The sequence below is a fragment of the Mauremys reevesii genome, linkage group 10 (genome assembly GCF_016161935.1).
Source record: "Mauremys reevesii isolate NIE-2019 linkage group 10, ASM1616193v1, whole genome shotgun sequence".
NCBI classification, from domain to species: Eukaryota; Metazoa; Chordata; order Testudines; family Geoemydidae; genus Mauremys; species Mauremys reevesii.
The window spans coordinates 37,895,413-37,909,917 of NC_052632.1; the positions used below are offsets into that span (position 1 = coordinate 37,895,413).

Sequence of the window (14,505 nt, forward strand, 5' to 3'; positions counted from 1 at the left end):
GTATGAGGAGGTAATCACCAACTCTCAGCCAATCCAAAAGAGACAGGTAGCAACAAGCCAAGAGATCTCTAGCCACTTTTTTAAACTCCCATCCACACGCCAGTTGTCTAGATCTAAGGGCAGGAGTCCTATAGTCATATCACACTTATGCTCCTCTAGCAGCCCCATGAAGCAGCTGCTCTCACTCTATAGTGTACAGCTCCCATGAGGGTATCAGTAGCTGGCCAGGGGATTAGGTGAATCATAATTACATTCTCATTCCTCATCTCTCACCATCCATTAAAAAAGATTTATTCGGTCCCTCCCAGCCAGGTCCTCCTCAGTTCTAGATTCTTTATAAGCAGCATTGCCATCTACTGCAGAGCCTCCTTTGAAGCTCCATCTGTGATGCTGGGTCCCATGAAGCACATGGGAAAAGACATGAGATTCTGGGGCAGGGACAAGGCATGGATGGCAAGATAGAGGAAGGGGTGCCAAAGGATGGGAAATGGGGGAGAACTCCATCCTCAAAAGGTCTGTACCCATTTTGAGAGAGACAAGGTGGGTTAGGCCATATCTTATACTGGACCAACTTGTGCTGGTGAAAGACACAAGCTTTTGAGCTCCGTAGAGCTCTTCTTCAGGCCAGCATTTTACTCAGCTCAGCACTGATAGTTCAAAGAGACAAAAAGCACCTTGTTACTAGAAGCCCGTCTCACTGAGAATACACTGTTAAAAGCTGTTTTTAATGCATGCAAATGGCACTGGACTGACAGCTGAGACAACTCTCTACAGCCCACATGGGTGACTAGATAACAGCTTTAGCCAACACCACAGGACAGATTTGAACTGGCAGCCTAAAGAGGTGGGAGGTACTTGATCCTATTGCCAGGTCCTGGATCCATTTATAACTTGCAAATACACATTTTATAAGACAGTGGGCACCATTTTGGATAACACTGGTGGCAGCTATCATGTGAAAACAAAACTGACACCATATGAAACAAGCAGCCTGAGAAGGCAGAGTCAGATTTTTCAGTCTTAAAGTGTTTTAAAATGTTGCCCAAAAGCTACTGGAATTCTCTCTACAATTATGAGAGTTTCTGCCCAGTTGCAATGCTGGTTTCATGATCTCAGAGACCCTGGGCCCCTACAAAGGAGATCGGCTTCCAGTAACCTCTCCAGCAGCCTTTGACTTAGGGTTCGAGCCAGCATTGAGGTCAGTAGCAGGATCAAGTATGGAAGATGTCAAGGTTCAAGCCCTTACTCACATTGCACAGCTTATTCTCCCGAAGAAGCCCCTCACTATTGGATCTTTCAAATGGTGAGGGAGAGTAAAGCCAAGTTTTCCCTTTACACAGCTTCTTAAACATCAACTCAAAACAAGTGAATTTGGTACTCACTCACTCCCACCCCTACCTGCAGGTGTGCATCATTTTTATTGCAAATAGGAGAATTATTTCTAAGAGCATTTGAAGAGTACCATAAGTGGGGAAGAACGCTCTATGCCTGAGTGTAGAGCTGGTCCAATAAGGCAGGAGAACAATCAAGTGTACTCTGTATCCAAAAAGAGATAGTACTATCTGAATGCTTGTAGCAAATAAGCTATAAAGATAGGGGATTTGTTTGCAGGTGCTGTCCTATGCACAGATCTGGTTCAAACATACCAGTTTAATTGAAGATACAACAAGCCGAGACGTACACATTTTAGAGCTGGTGGCAGCTTACAGGCTGACACAAACACAAATCACTAAATATTTTAAGTCTAACTATACTTGCTCTAACGATCTATTAAAGAATTAAGAAAAGCTGTAGCTGAAACAGAACCAAAAGCTCATGCATGTGTGCATGTACTATTGTCAAATGCTGTTTATTCAATACACACATTCACACAAATGGTATTTCCTAGGTTCTGCCCACTGAGCCCCTTTGTTGATGCAAGTACTATAGTTACCATAAAAATAAACCTTATAGTACTTACTTAGATCTGTTCATCAATGCCTTTTGATTTAAATGAGAGTTGAATACAATCACTGAAAACAGCATTTGGCCCAGCATACACATTGTACATAAACCACAGGAACCTAAACTCTCCACAGACGGGTAAGAAGCTGTAACTGAAGCCTGAAGAGCCCATTATTCTCTTAACCATACAACAAGAAACAGATGATCTGTGGGAATTAATAAAAACCCAGTACAGTCAAGGTGGGAGGGGCTTGGGGAAAACTCACTATACTATTATAAAATATAGAACCCTTGTGTCAGAGGGGCGGATTATAACCAGCCCTTTTTACAAAAGATTATATTGCCAGTTGCTGAAAGTTATTCTCATGGCCACAGGCCAGGCTCCAGTCCAGTCATTTTATCACTGTTAAGGAGTGATAAAATTGAAGGGAAATGAGAAACAATAAATACCACTAGTGAATCAGGTTTAAACAGACTATAGAAGAATCTAGACACCGAACATTTTAATTTGAGTACTCTTCCTCTCCAGAAGTTGTGCTTGCACACATGCTGGGGCACCTCAGGACAACAGAAAAAAGGCATTTTAAAATAAAAGATTAGGATCCTTTTTTAAAATGGAGAGTTTTCTTAAAAACAAATGGTTCCAGACTGTAAGAAAAAGAAGGAACTTGCCAAGAGACATCATAGAATCATTTTGTGAAGCACATTTTGGCATTAGCCCAAATCCACCAAGTAGACTAAACAACTAGCTAAAAGCCTTGGTAATACCCAAGAAAGGGGGGGATGGTCAAGGAATTCTCCGTCTCAGATCCCCACCCAGCCCTCTGCACAGTCGATGCTGAGTCTCCTATACAGAGGGAGGAACCACATTTACCTCTCCGGTTTCTATTCCCCCAGCCTCCAGTAATCTGATGCAATAACAGATCTTTCAGTTCCTCTCCGCTCCCTGCCTCACACGACAAAACTACGCGGTGCTTTTTAAGGGGGGTGCTGGGGAATGGAGAGACGAAGCAATTTTGCAGAGTGACTTGTTCTGCCCCCAGCCCACGGGGCAGTCGCAGGCTGCGGGCCTGGCAGTGCCCCTCTCCTCTGAGCACGGGGACAGCCAGGGATGGCCAAACAAGAGACTGAAATGTCTCGCCTCGCCCCCAGCACGTTGTCCTGACTTAACCGACTGGCTGCTGTGAGTGGGGGGCGGCTGGGCTTACCCGTGGCTGCTGGTGCCGGGACCGGCTGCTCCCCGCAGGTAAACTGGCCCTCCCCAGGCGCATGGTCCAGAGCCAGCGGGGGGCTCCGGCGGAGGAAGGGGCTCTCTGCGCTGGGCAGGGCGGTGAAGCCAGGCGCTCAGCGGCCACGTCCGGGTACCTCTCTTCCCAAAGCCCGCCGTGCGCTCCCAGCCACGCCGCATCCACCTCCGAGCGAGGGAGCGCCGGTCCCAGCCCCACTCCGTCCGCGTGAGAGCGATCGGGGCAGGCAGGCATCCAGGGCTGTAAATTCAGCCCTGACAGGCTTTTCCTCCCGGGCTGCTCCGGATCAAGAGGGGAAGAAAAACACTCCACCGCAGGAACGGGTTTGGAGCCGCTGCCGGCCAGAGCTGAGAACCCGCTGCATTGTGAATGTGAAGAGGAAGTTAGTCAGTGGGAGGAAGGGGAAGGGGGTAGGAGGATAAGGGGGGCCCTAGGGAGAGGGTGGGGAAGAGGGAGGAGTTGAAAGGGAAAGAAGTGCTGGCAGGAGCTGAGCCGGGACCCAGTTTGAGGGCAGCCTGCCTGGGCTGAGATTGTGACCCAGCCTGGGCGTGGGATTGAAGAGACTCGCAAAGTGTTTCGCGGCCACAGAGAGACTTTGCCTCCGCTCACCGTGACGGCCACTGCGCTGAAGGAGCTGGCCAGGCTCAAGCCAAAGCTGCACAGCAGGAGTTGATGAGCGAGGCAGAGCCATGGCATGAGCAGCCCATGAGCCTGGCCAACTCCAGTGGAGTGGCACTGAGACGTCCTACCTCCCACTCGAGCCTGGGGCCCTCTGGTGGGGCCTGGGCCCACTGCTCTGTCTGGGTGTGTACCCTTCTGCCACTAATTCCTCCCCGCTGGAGAATTGAATCAGTCTAGGTATCTGACTGGTTGCAGAGGGGGATGGGGCTGATTTGGTGTCTTTCCCTTCAGAGGAGGGTGCTGGTGCTCAACAAGCTGGTCCTGGCCATGCTCGGGCAGCGATTCAGCAGCCAAGCCCACCCCGTGCACCCCGGCCCACCTCTGGAAGGATTTTTTCTGCACGGAGCTACACTGAGTCTCTGCAGGTGTCCTGAGCCTCCCCTGTGGGGAAAGCAGCCAGGGCTGGGTCTGCATCCACAGCCAGGTCTACCTTCCACCTTCAGAGCCTGAACAGACTTCTCTACAGTGCAGGTAGAGTGTGCAGACACATGCCTTCCTCCACTGCCTCAGAGACCAGCAGCTCTTTCATCTCCACCTGAGACATCGTCCCTGAGATCTTCTTGACTGAGACCTCCTCAGGAGCTGAAAGCTAGTGTCAGCACCCAGGTCCATAGCAACTGCCAAGGGGGAGGATCTCCATGCCAAACCTCTGCTACACAACCGCCATCTATGTGTGCAAGTGACAGAGTTACCCTTGGTGTGCCGGAGGTTGGTCCTGACCGGCACCCCCCGACTGCGACTTCTGAACTACGCTCAGAGGGGCTGGGTGGACCCTGCAGCAGTTGGCCAGTGCATGGGGTTCTCCACCCCATGCATCCCATCATGTGACCCAGAAGGCAAGGGCAGACTTGACTCATGCTTCTCTTTCCTCGAAGTATTGCAGGAGGGTGCTTTCCACCCACCCCTCACCCTCTGGAACATGCCCTCAGGCCCATGCCCCATGAGGCCCCCCAGCACACCATATGAGCTGGCTGCACAATAGTCAGCCGTTCTACCTCCAAACCATGCCCAGAAAACATCTGTGCATGCTCATGCTTCACACCATCCATCTCCTTGCCTTCATGTCCTGCCCTGATACCAGGTTCTGCCATGTATGGCTAGTGAGGAACCTAGCAGACCAGCCTGTATTCCACAGCTCACTGAGGATATTTATTGGTGGCTCCTCCACAGGGGTATGAGCATGGGCATGTAACCTGGCACAGTCCATGAAGCCGTCTGACTCCTGTCCTTTTTGTGATGAGAGGTAGATCCTGGGGCACGTCTATGTAGAATGCGTTAGGTTACAGCCCTTCTTCTGGCTCCTCCAAAACCTTTTACTGGAATCCTTGCTGCACTTCTCCCCACGTCTCCTGATCTACACTCACCCGATCCATGGCCCCAAAAAGTCATAGGACCACCTCATCAACCTCCTCCTGGTGCTGGCCAAGATGCCATCCATCATACTCAGAGAAGGAAGCTGGTTGGGGGAGTGGTTGGTGACTGTAGGGTTTATTTCTGTTCCCTTGTTTGGTCAGGTCTCTAAGCAGAGTTTCTGTAGGTGGTGTCCATGTACACCTTAAATGCCTTTGAGGAGCAGTGGGTGTTAGGAGGATCTCTGCTTAGTATCCTCCTCTGGATCCCTTTATTTTTTACCTTTGACCTCACCCCCCATTAGTCAGGGTGTCTTCCTCCCCCCCCCCCCATTGTTGTCCCGAGAAATCATTTGTGGTCTAGTTTAAGGGGGTAGGCCTAGGCCCACCTGCCCAAGTACTACAAATAGTACTAGAGCTTCAACCCACCAATGACTAGATATCTAGCTAAGGTTTAAAGCACCATTTAACTTCAGCTGGAGATTTGTGGTTGTGGACAGGAGTCAGTGGAACAAAACACTGTAATGAAGACAAGTTGTAGAACCACTCTGAAGTGAGGAAACCTCCCTTCCATGCTGGTGAGAGCTGGTGGAGTTTGGGGTTGGGCTAGGATTGTTTTTCTTTTGAAGAGTGATCTCACCGTAGAGTTAACTAACTTTTATCTCGGGGCACACACAGAAATGGCCCTAGAACATCAGCAGGAAGTGGGCTGAGCAGGGGCATCAGTTTCTGAGAATTTAAACTGTCACTCAAAAAACCCCTCTGAATGTGAACCATATAGTGTGTCTTCCTGAGTCAGCAGATTGACTCAAATTATAATTCATATATTTTTTAGATCTATTTTCTATTCATCTCAGTCATATGTTGACTCTGGAGCCTACTTCTTGTGTAACTATTTCATGTCATATTAACAGAAACATCCAGCTATTCCAGGACTGCGTATAGAGTTTGTTGATTTTGGAAAGAGCTCAATTAGAACAAACACACACTTCCACTCTGTCCAACCCCGACAAATTGATTTCTGGGCACAAGTTTACACCAGAGCAGGAACTAATGCAGTTTATTTCTGATAAGTACAGCAATGTAGTTACACACAGGAAAACAATCCTTCCTGCCCCACAAGCAGAGCTATAAATGGAAAGATAACTAAATAGAGGCCAAAGATCATTCTCTCTTCTCCCCCCACCCCCAAGGAAATTGGGAGTGTTTTAAAACACTCCCAGACATGAGACTACTTATTTTGTCTTTACCCAGTGGGAGGAAAGAGTTGCGTCATTGTGATGCTACTTCCTGACATTGCATCAGTCCGTGATAAGTTCTTGTCCTCGCCTAATGGTGCAACATCCTATTAGGAGCCAAGAGGTCATGTGCTGGCATTGCAGGGGAGCCCTAAATAAACTGAAGGCTTGTAGCTGACCTAAGCGGGCAGACCCATGAAATCTAGGGCTTTTCTTTTGAAGTCCTAAGCAGCCTGCAATATTTATTGAGGGAGCTCAGAATAATCTCACCCCCCAGAACCTTTTTACAGTTGTGCAGATTACTACATCTTAGGACAAGGGTCAGTTTTTTGGAAATGTTGAGTGCACACAGCTCATATTGAAGTTAATGGCACTCTCAGTGTCCCTGCAAATCAGGCCTTTAAACTCTGCAGTTAAACTAGGCGGGAAGTTAGGGCAACATCACTTTTCAAGCAGACATTGAAGGCCTGATTCTTCACTGCCTTGCTTAATTCACCTCCATGCAGAGGACACACAAAACTCCCAACCTGATATAGCAGCTATTTACATGCACTTTGCACAAGAAAAGCTGACTACACAAAGTGCAAGGCTCTGGAGCATCAGGCCCTAAGTGCATTTCTTGCTATTGCTATTTAGCCCTTACCTCTTCAAAGGGCTGTGCAAACATTAGCTAACCAACAATTAACCCTCACCATACTCCAGGAAGTATGGTCAGTGTTACAGAAGGAGACATTAAGAGGTTAAGTGACTTTCCCCAATACCACACAGTAAGCCAGTGGAAAGGCAGGATTAGAACTCACAGCTGCCACTCAGCCATGCTGTCTTTCTCATCACATAGAACAGTAAAGAGTGGATGGTGAATGGTCATGGGAGAATATTTCATTGCCAGATGATAATACTACCACACACACACCCAGGGTCTTACTTCATTTCACCTACCTTCAGTAGAAACTACACCAGCTGCTACTAGGTCAAGACTAGAACAGCATTAAGGGAAAGCTGCCTACTAGTCAGCTCCTTCTCTTTTATGTGCTGCCTCCTGGCTCCTCCTCTCATATATACTGCAGGAGTTGAGCTCTACTCCTGTAGAGTGACAAAGAAAAGACAGCCATTAGCAGTTAACCAGCAGCAGTAGCTCTTCCTTAAATTGGAGGAGGGGGCAGGAGCCATGGTTTGTTGCATGTCCAACCCCTGCTCAACCGGGGATAGGCTGAGTACAACAATACAAGTGTGTTGCAACTGATTGGTTACACAGACTAGTGTTAAACTGGTGTCACCTCCATGTGGGAACACTGTTAAATCAGTTTGGGTGTGGCTAAGATTGATGTAATTTGCTTAATTTAAGGGCCTTAAATTAAGGGATTTAATTACATTGATTTAGTAACTGATTTAGTTGAATCTGCAATTTCTATGTGTAGACCAACCCTAAAACAATCAGCAGTGAAAAAATTAGCCATGTTGGCATTCACCATTCCAGTACCAGGTTTCTGAGTTAACACTCCATTGTGATGAATGAGATCAGTTCACACTTCTTTCAGACCGATTGTTATATCTGTTCTAAGCAGAGAAACTCAGTAGTGTCTCATTTCTCTAGCTCCCCCATTCCCTCCCCACTTCCCTTGGGGTCCAAGAGGAGAAGTGAGGGAAAGAAGAAAAGTGGCTGACACTAGCTAAATTACCGACCTCTGAATGGGGATTATATGAAAAATATGTTGTTTTCAAGGTCTACATTATTTTTTGGCTACTGATTCAATATAACATTATTGTGGCTAGAAATTATTGCATTCTTAAAAAAAATGAAAACTGGCTCTTTGGAGGAATTCAAGAACTTGGAGGGGAGGGGATTCCATTTCTTTTGGAATTTTTTCAACCAAACAAAATGTTTTGATAAGCATGAAAGTTTTCATTGTGTATATTTCTTAAAATTATTTTTCCTCACTTTCCAGTGGGAGAAATTAAAAAAAAAAAAACTTCAATGAAACAAAAATGTGATTGGAAATTAAATGACATATTTTGTTTTATTCAAAAATTCCATGAAAAACTTCAGATAAAATGAATTTTTATCTCATTCAAACTTTTTCCACAGAATATACTTACCTTACTCGACCAGTCGAATTGTGGCCCATCAACTTTTATTGAGGATATTGCTGTTGTTATAGATAAGTAATGAGGAAGCAGAGGAGAAAAGAGTGTACACAAAGGTGTCAAGTAAAGTGCTTATTATTACTTAATGCAAATCTAAGTTTAAATTTGCTCATGAAGACGGTTTAATGTGTTTGATCTATATTCCCACCGTTTTTGTGGTTTTGTATTTAATTCTGCGATTTATGTGTACTGAAAATCCTCTTGTGTGTCAGGAGTCAGACGTGGGAGGTAGGAGGTGGAAATATTGTATCTAACTGCCAAACTCTTCTCACAATCCCCGAGTAGTTGAGTGTTTCTGCTAAAGTTATCATCAGTGGAATAGTTAACAAAATTGACATTTAAATTCTCCTAACTACATTTCAGATTTAGCACCCTATTGAGATGATTGAAGCAGTTCAAACCTCTTTTATACCCCCTTTCAGCAAATAACAGAATGTGCTTAAGTACTTTCTTGAATTGGGGCCTAAAACCTGTTGAGTCCTTCTATCTGCAGACTCAGGGGGTTTGTTTAAACTTTTATTTTTTTCAATATATTTAGTTAATATGTATGACGGTAAGGTCTGATTCTGATAATGAAAATGGAATAGTTTGGAAAAGTGTGCATAGAATCTCAGCTCTTCCTAAATATACCAGAGGTAATTTTTACCACCCAGTTGTGTTTTCTTGCAATTGGCCAATTACATAATTTTACATTGATGTCTTTGTTGACTTTTAATACACAGGTATATATATTTGGATTCACACCCAACAAGTAGGAAGGTGATAAGTTTTCTTATTTGCACGTACTGATATCATCAGAGTTTACTGTAATTTAATTATGGCACAAAATTCGACAGATACGAATCCATCTATATTTGAGATGTATAATAATACATCATTTAAGCTTATTTGCGACCATGAATGCACTCCACTAGACAAGATGAAAGCATAAAATATTCTTTCACCAGTTAGAAAATGTACTCACAAACCAAATCTCTTTAAAACATCTACCATGAATTATAGATCCACTTCACACACTCAAAAGAGAGACGTAAATAGTGGTGTCCCCCAGGGGTCTCTACTGGGCTTAGTCCTATTCAACATATTCATAAATGATCTGGAAAAAGGGGGTAAACAATGAGGTGGGAAAATTTGCAGATGATACAAAACTACTCAAGATAGTTAAGTCCCAGGCAGATTTCAAAAAGTTACAAAAGGATCTCTCAAAACTGGGTGACTGGGCAACAAAATGGCAGATGAAATTCAATGTGGATAAGTGCAAAGTAATGCACATTGGTAAACATAATCCCAACAATACATATAAAATGATGTGGTCTAAATTAGCTGTTACCACTCAAGAAAAAGATCTTTCTTTTGGGTTTGTTTAGTTTGGAAAAGAGAAGACTGAGAGGGGACTGTGATGGGTTGGGTCACAGAAACCCTCTTGGGACTGCCACCCAATGTGTTGAGTCTACCTCACTTGTGACTTCAGTACCCTGTCTTGTTGAGCCAGACACACTAGCCTGCTACAAACACAGACCCAGGTCTGAACCACATCCCTCAAAAGCTGCAGATTTAACTGAAAACAGCTTAAGAAGTGATCCTGTCTCCAGCAGCCAGATACCCAGTTCTCAATGGGGTCCAAACTACAAATAAATCTGTTTTACTCTAATAAATTGTTTTACTACTAAATTGTTTTACTACTAATAAATTGTTCACCCCCTATAACACTGATAGAGAGATATGCACAGTTGTTTGCTCCCAAGGTATTAATATTTGCTCTGGGTTAATTAATAAGCAAAAAGTGATTATATTAAATATAAAAAGTAGGATTTAAGTGGTTCCAAGTAATAACAGATAGACCAAAGTAAGTTACCAAGCAAAATAAAATAAAACATGCAAGTCTAAGCCTAATACATTAAGAAACTGATTACAGATAAAATCTCACCCTCAGAGATGTTCCAATAAGCTTCTTTCACAGACTAGACTCCTTCCTAGTCTGGGTCCAGCAATCACTCACACCCCCGTAGTTACTGTCCTTTGTTCCTGTTTTTTTCAGGCATTTCTTTGGGGTAGAGAGGCTATCCCTTGAGCTAGTTGAAGACAAAATGGAGGGGGTTTTAGGGCCTTTTATATTCTTTCTCTTGTGGGAGGAAACCCCTTTGTTCCCCTGACCAAGATCACAGCCACAAGATGGAGTCTCTAGCCACCTAGGCAAGTCACCTGTCTATGAATGAGTCAGCTTTTTGCAGGCTGACGCCATTGTTTACATGTTAGTTTGTGTTACCTGAAATTCGGCCAGCTAGTAAGCTTAGGGAGGACTAATGACCCACCAGAGTTTGGCAGAAAGCAGCACGTTTATTATACTGATAGCTAAGCTCAAAAGAAGGGTGGCGGGGGTCACACTCACACAGGCATACTCACACTCCCAGGACAGGCACGGCACTGGAGATGTCAGAATCCTTCAAGGTAAGTGTCCCACAGCGCAATGATGGACGATGCAATGTGGCAAACCACTGGCAAGGCGGTCTGAGCAAAGGACCTTTGTGGGAGATACAATCTTGTAAGTGCACTCCTGAACACATGGCCCCTTCCCCTTTTAAGGACCTGCTCCTCATGGCCTGCAACTAGAGGTGACTTGGCTGTGTCTGGTTGGTCACACTCCACCTTAGGCAGTGTCCATGAAGTGTGCATGCATTGGGTGTGTGATCGCTGCCTAATTAGAGTTCCAGACACCTTCTCTATCTGGGAGCTCTTCTGATCTTCCAGCTGTTCAAGCAGCCCATTCGTCCCACAAGCGTTCCAGGAGGGAGAGGGGGAGGGGAAGGGGGAGGGAGAAAGTCACTTCACAGGTATTCAAAGAGGGAGAGGAGACAAGAGGGAGGGGGGGGAAGGCGTAATAGACTTTTTGAGCATACAGATTATACATAGCATACAGATCAGGGCTGCTCCTACAACAGTTTGAGTTCCCAGGAAAGCTCAGATGTGGATTGGCGTCTCCCACAGTCCATTGTCAGTTAAGTGTTTCTTAATTGGGTACTTACTGAGAATAGTCCTTTCTCAAGAATCTGACCACATGCTTCACTGAGACTACTTAGAATCAAACAAGTACATAGCCAATATTCATAACTTCAAATACAAAAATAATACTCACATACAGACAGCATAATCATACCCAGCAAACTGCAACCTTTCCATAGACACCCCACTTGGCCTCCTCAGTACAAGAGCTGGTGCAACCATAGGACCCTGGTTGCAACAATGATCTATATAATCACAGTTCCTGTCAATAACATCACAGGGACATGATAACAATTTTCAAGTACATAAAAGGTTGTTACAAGAAGGAGGGAGAAGGACTGTTTTTCTTAACCTCTGAGGATAGGACAAGAAGCAATGGGCTTAAATTGCAGCAAGGGAGGTTTAGGCTGGACATTAGGAAAAACTTCCTAACTGTCATGGTGCTTAAGCACTGGAATAAATTGCCTAGGGAGGTTGTGGAATCTCCATCATTAGAGGTTTTTAAGAGCAGGTTAGACAAACACCTGTCAGGAATGGGCAAACTCTTTGGCCTGAGGGTCGCATTGGGTTTTGTAGATTATATGGAGGGCCGGTTAGGGGAGGGGGTTGTGGCCCGCCCCCACCCCCTTAACCACCCCCACCTCCCCAGGACTCCTGCCCCATCCAACTCCCCCTGTTCCTTGACAGCCCTTCTGGGACCCCTGCCCCATCCACACACCCCCCACTCCCTGTCCCCTGACCACCCTCTGACCTCTGCTGCCCCATCCAACCCCTCCTCTCATTCCTGATGGCCCCAGGACCCCTGCCCCTGACTGCCCCCTGCTGCCCCATCCAACCCCCCCTCCTTCCTGTCTGCCGCCACGGGACCCCTGCCCCCATTCAACCCCCTGTTCCCCCCCATCCTTATCCACACTCCTGTCCCCTGACCACCACCCTGAATTCCCCTGCCCTCAAGCCAACCCCTCCTCTCCCTGCTCCCTTACCATGCTGCCTGGAGCACCAGTGGCTGGCGGCGCTACAGCTGCACCACCCGGCTGGAGCCAGGCCATGCTGCCACCTCCGCCACCACACAGCACAGAGAACTGGGTCAGGCCGGGCTCTGCAGCTGCGTTGCCCCAGGAGCTCACAGCCCCACCACCCAGAGCAATGCACCGGTGGTGTGGAGCACTGAGGCTGCGGGGGAGGGAGACAGCGGGGGAGCGGCTGGTGGCTAGCCTCCCAGGCCAGGAGCTCGGGGGCAGGGCAGGATGGTCCTGTGGACCATATGTGGCCTGCAGGCCATAGTTTGCCCACCTCTGGTCTAGCTAATACTTAGTTCTACCATGAGTGCAGGGGACTGGACTAGATGACCTCTCAAGGTCCCTTCCAATTCTATGATTCTATGATCTTGGAGTCATAGTGGATAGTTCTCTGAAAACATCTACTCAATGTGCAGCGGCAGTCAAAAAAGTGAATAGAATGTTGGGAATCATTAAGAAAGGGATAGATAATAAGACAGAAAATATCATACTGCCTTTATATAAATCCATGTCCGCCCACATCTTGAATACTGCATGCAGATGTGGTCACCTCATCTTAAAAAAGATATATTGGACTTGGAAAAGGTTCAGAAAAGGGCAGCAAAAATGATTAGAGGTATGGAACGGCTGCGAGTCATATTAGGAGAGATTAATAAAACTGGAAGTTTTCAGCTTGGGAAAGAGACGACTAAGGCGGGCTATGGTAGAGGTCTATAAAATCATGACTGGTGTGAAGAAAGTAAGTAGGGAAGTGTTATTTACTCCTTCTCATAACACAAGAACTAGGGGTCACCAAATGAAATTAATAGGCAGCAGGTTTAAAACAAGCAAAAGGTATTTTTTCACACAGTGCACAGTCAACCTGTGGAACTCCTTGCCAGAGTATGTTGTGAAGGCCAAGACTATAACAGAGTTCAAAAAAGAACTAGATAAGTTCATGGAGGATAGATCCATCAATGGCTATTATCAGGATGGGCAGGAATGGTGTCCCTAGCCTCTGTTTGCCAGAATCTGGGTCTGGGCGACAGGGAATGGATCACTTGATGATTACCTGTTCTGTTCATTCCCTCTGGGGCAGCTGACATTGGTCACTGTTAGAAGACAGCATACTGGGCTAGATGGATCTTTGGTCTGACCCAGTATGGCTGTTCTTATGCATGTGTCAGATTCCTGGGGAAACTGAGCTATGTCAGCAACTGTTAACTATTGCTGTTAGTATTATTTTCAACCTATCAGCCAGTTTTTAAGTGGAGATCCTAACATCCCTTTCTGCAGTGAGAAGTGACTGTGTGAAAACAGCATTATGGTGTATTCCATGCTTTTGTCTCTTGGTGATTCCCTAGAAAATTTGTCCATGGAGCAGTATATTTTTATGAATAGTTCCAGTGATAAATTTACATTTATTTCCAGCTATTTATGTAGTACCCCCTTTCATAACAGTATTAAGACTTTATTTAAATAGTTCAACTTTTTCCTTATTTTCAGTAGCTTTTCTTGGAGTAGATTTATTTTCCACCTGTTGAATTATATTTTTTCTCATAAAGAACTTTTGATTACTGCTGGGCATGACAAAGGTCCTCCCTAGAGCCTCCCCAGATTTCCAGAGATGCAGTTTTATTTTGACTTGTTCTAAAATGAATATTTGTCATAAAATTTCCTCCCAAGACACAAAATCATTAAGACCTATTATAGTCACTGTTATTGTGGGTTCCTGTACCTAACCCACCATTCTACTATCCGATGCATCTTTTCTTTTCTGTCTGTGTTTATAGAAATAAATGCATGCTTCTTAGGCCGTGATCCAGCAAGGCAGACTGATATAGTGACAGATCCAAACTTCTCCAGAGTTCAGAGGTATTTGGACCTGAGAGTTTGATTCAGG

At 45.6% G+C, this 14,505-nt stretch overlaps 1 protein-coding gene across 5 annotated transcripts in view; it reads right to left on the reverse strand.

Annotated features, from left to right (window-relative positions):
* C10H15orf39 (chromosome 10 C15orf39 homolog) overlaps positions 1 to 7,476 on the reverse strand; it is a 35,232-nt gene extending 27,756 nt beyond the window's left edge. For 4 of the 5 annotated variants that reach the window (XM_039492060.1, XM_039492065.1, XM_039492064.1 and 1 more), the window contains exon 1: positions 3,153 to 3,541. The gene's annotated coding sequence lies outside the window, so the exon portion shown is untranslated. Of the gene's footprint in view, positions 1 to 3,152; positions 3,542 to 7,398 lie in introns of those variants that run through there. The other variant, XM_039492061.1, reaches the window with a different exon arrangement.
* Positions 7,477 to 14,505: the final 7,029 nt, after the last annotated feature.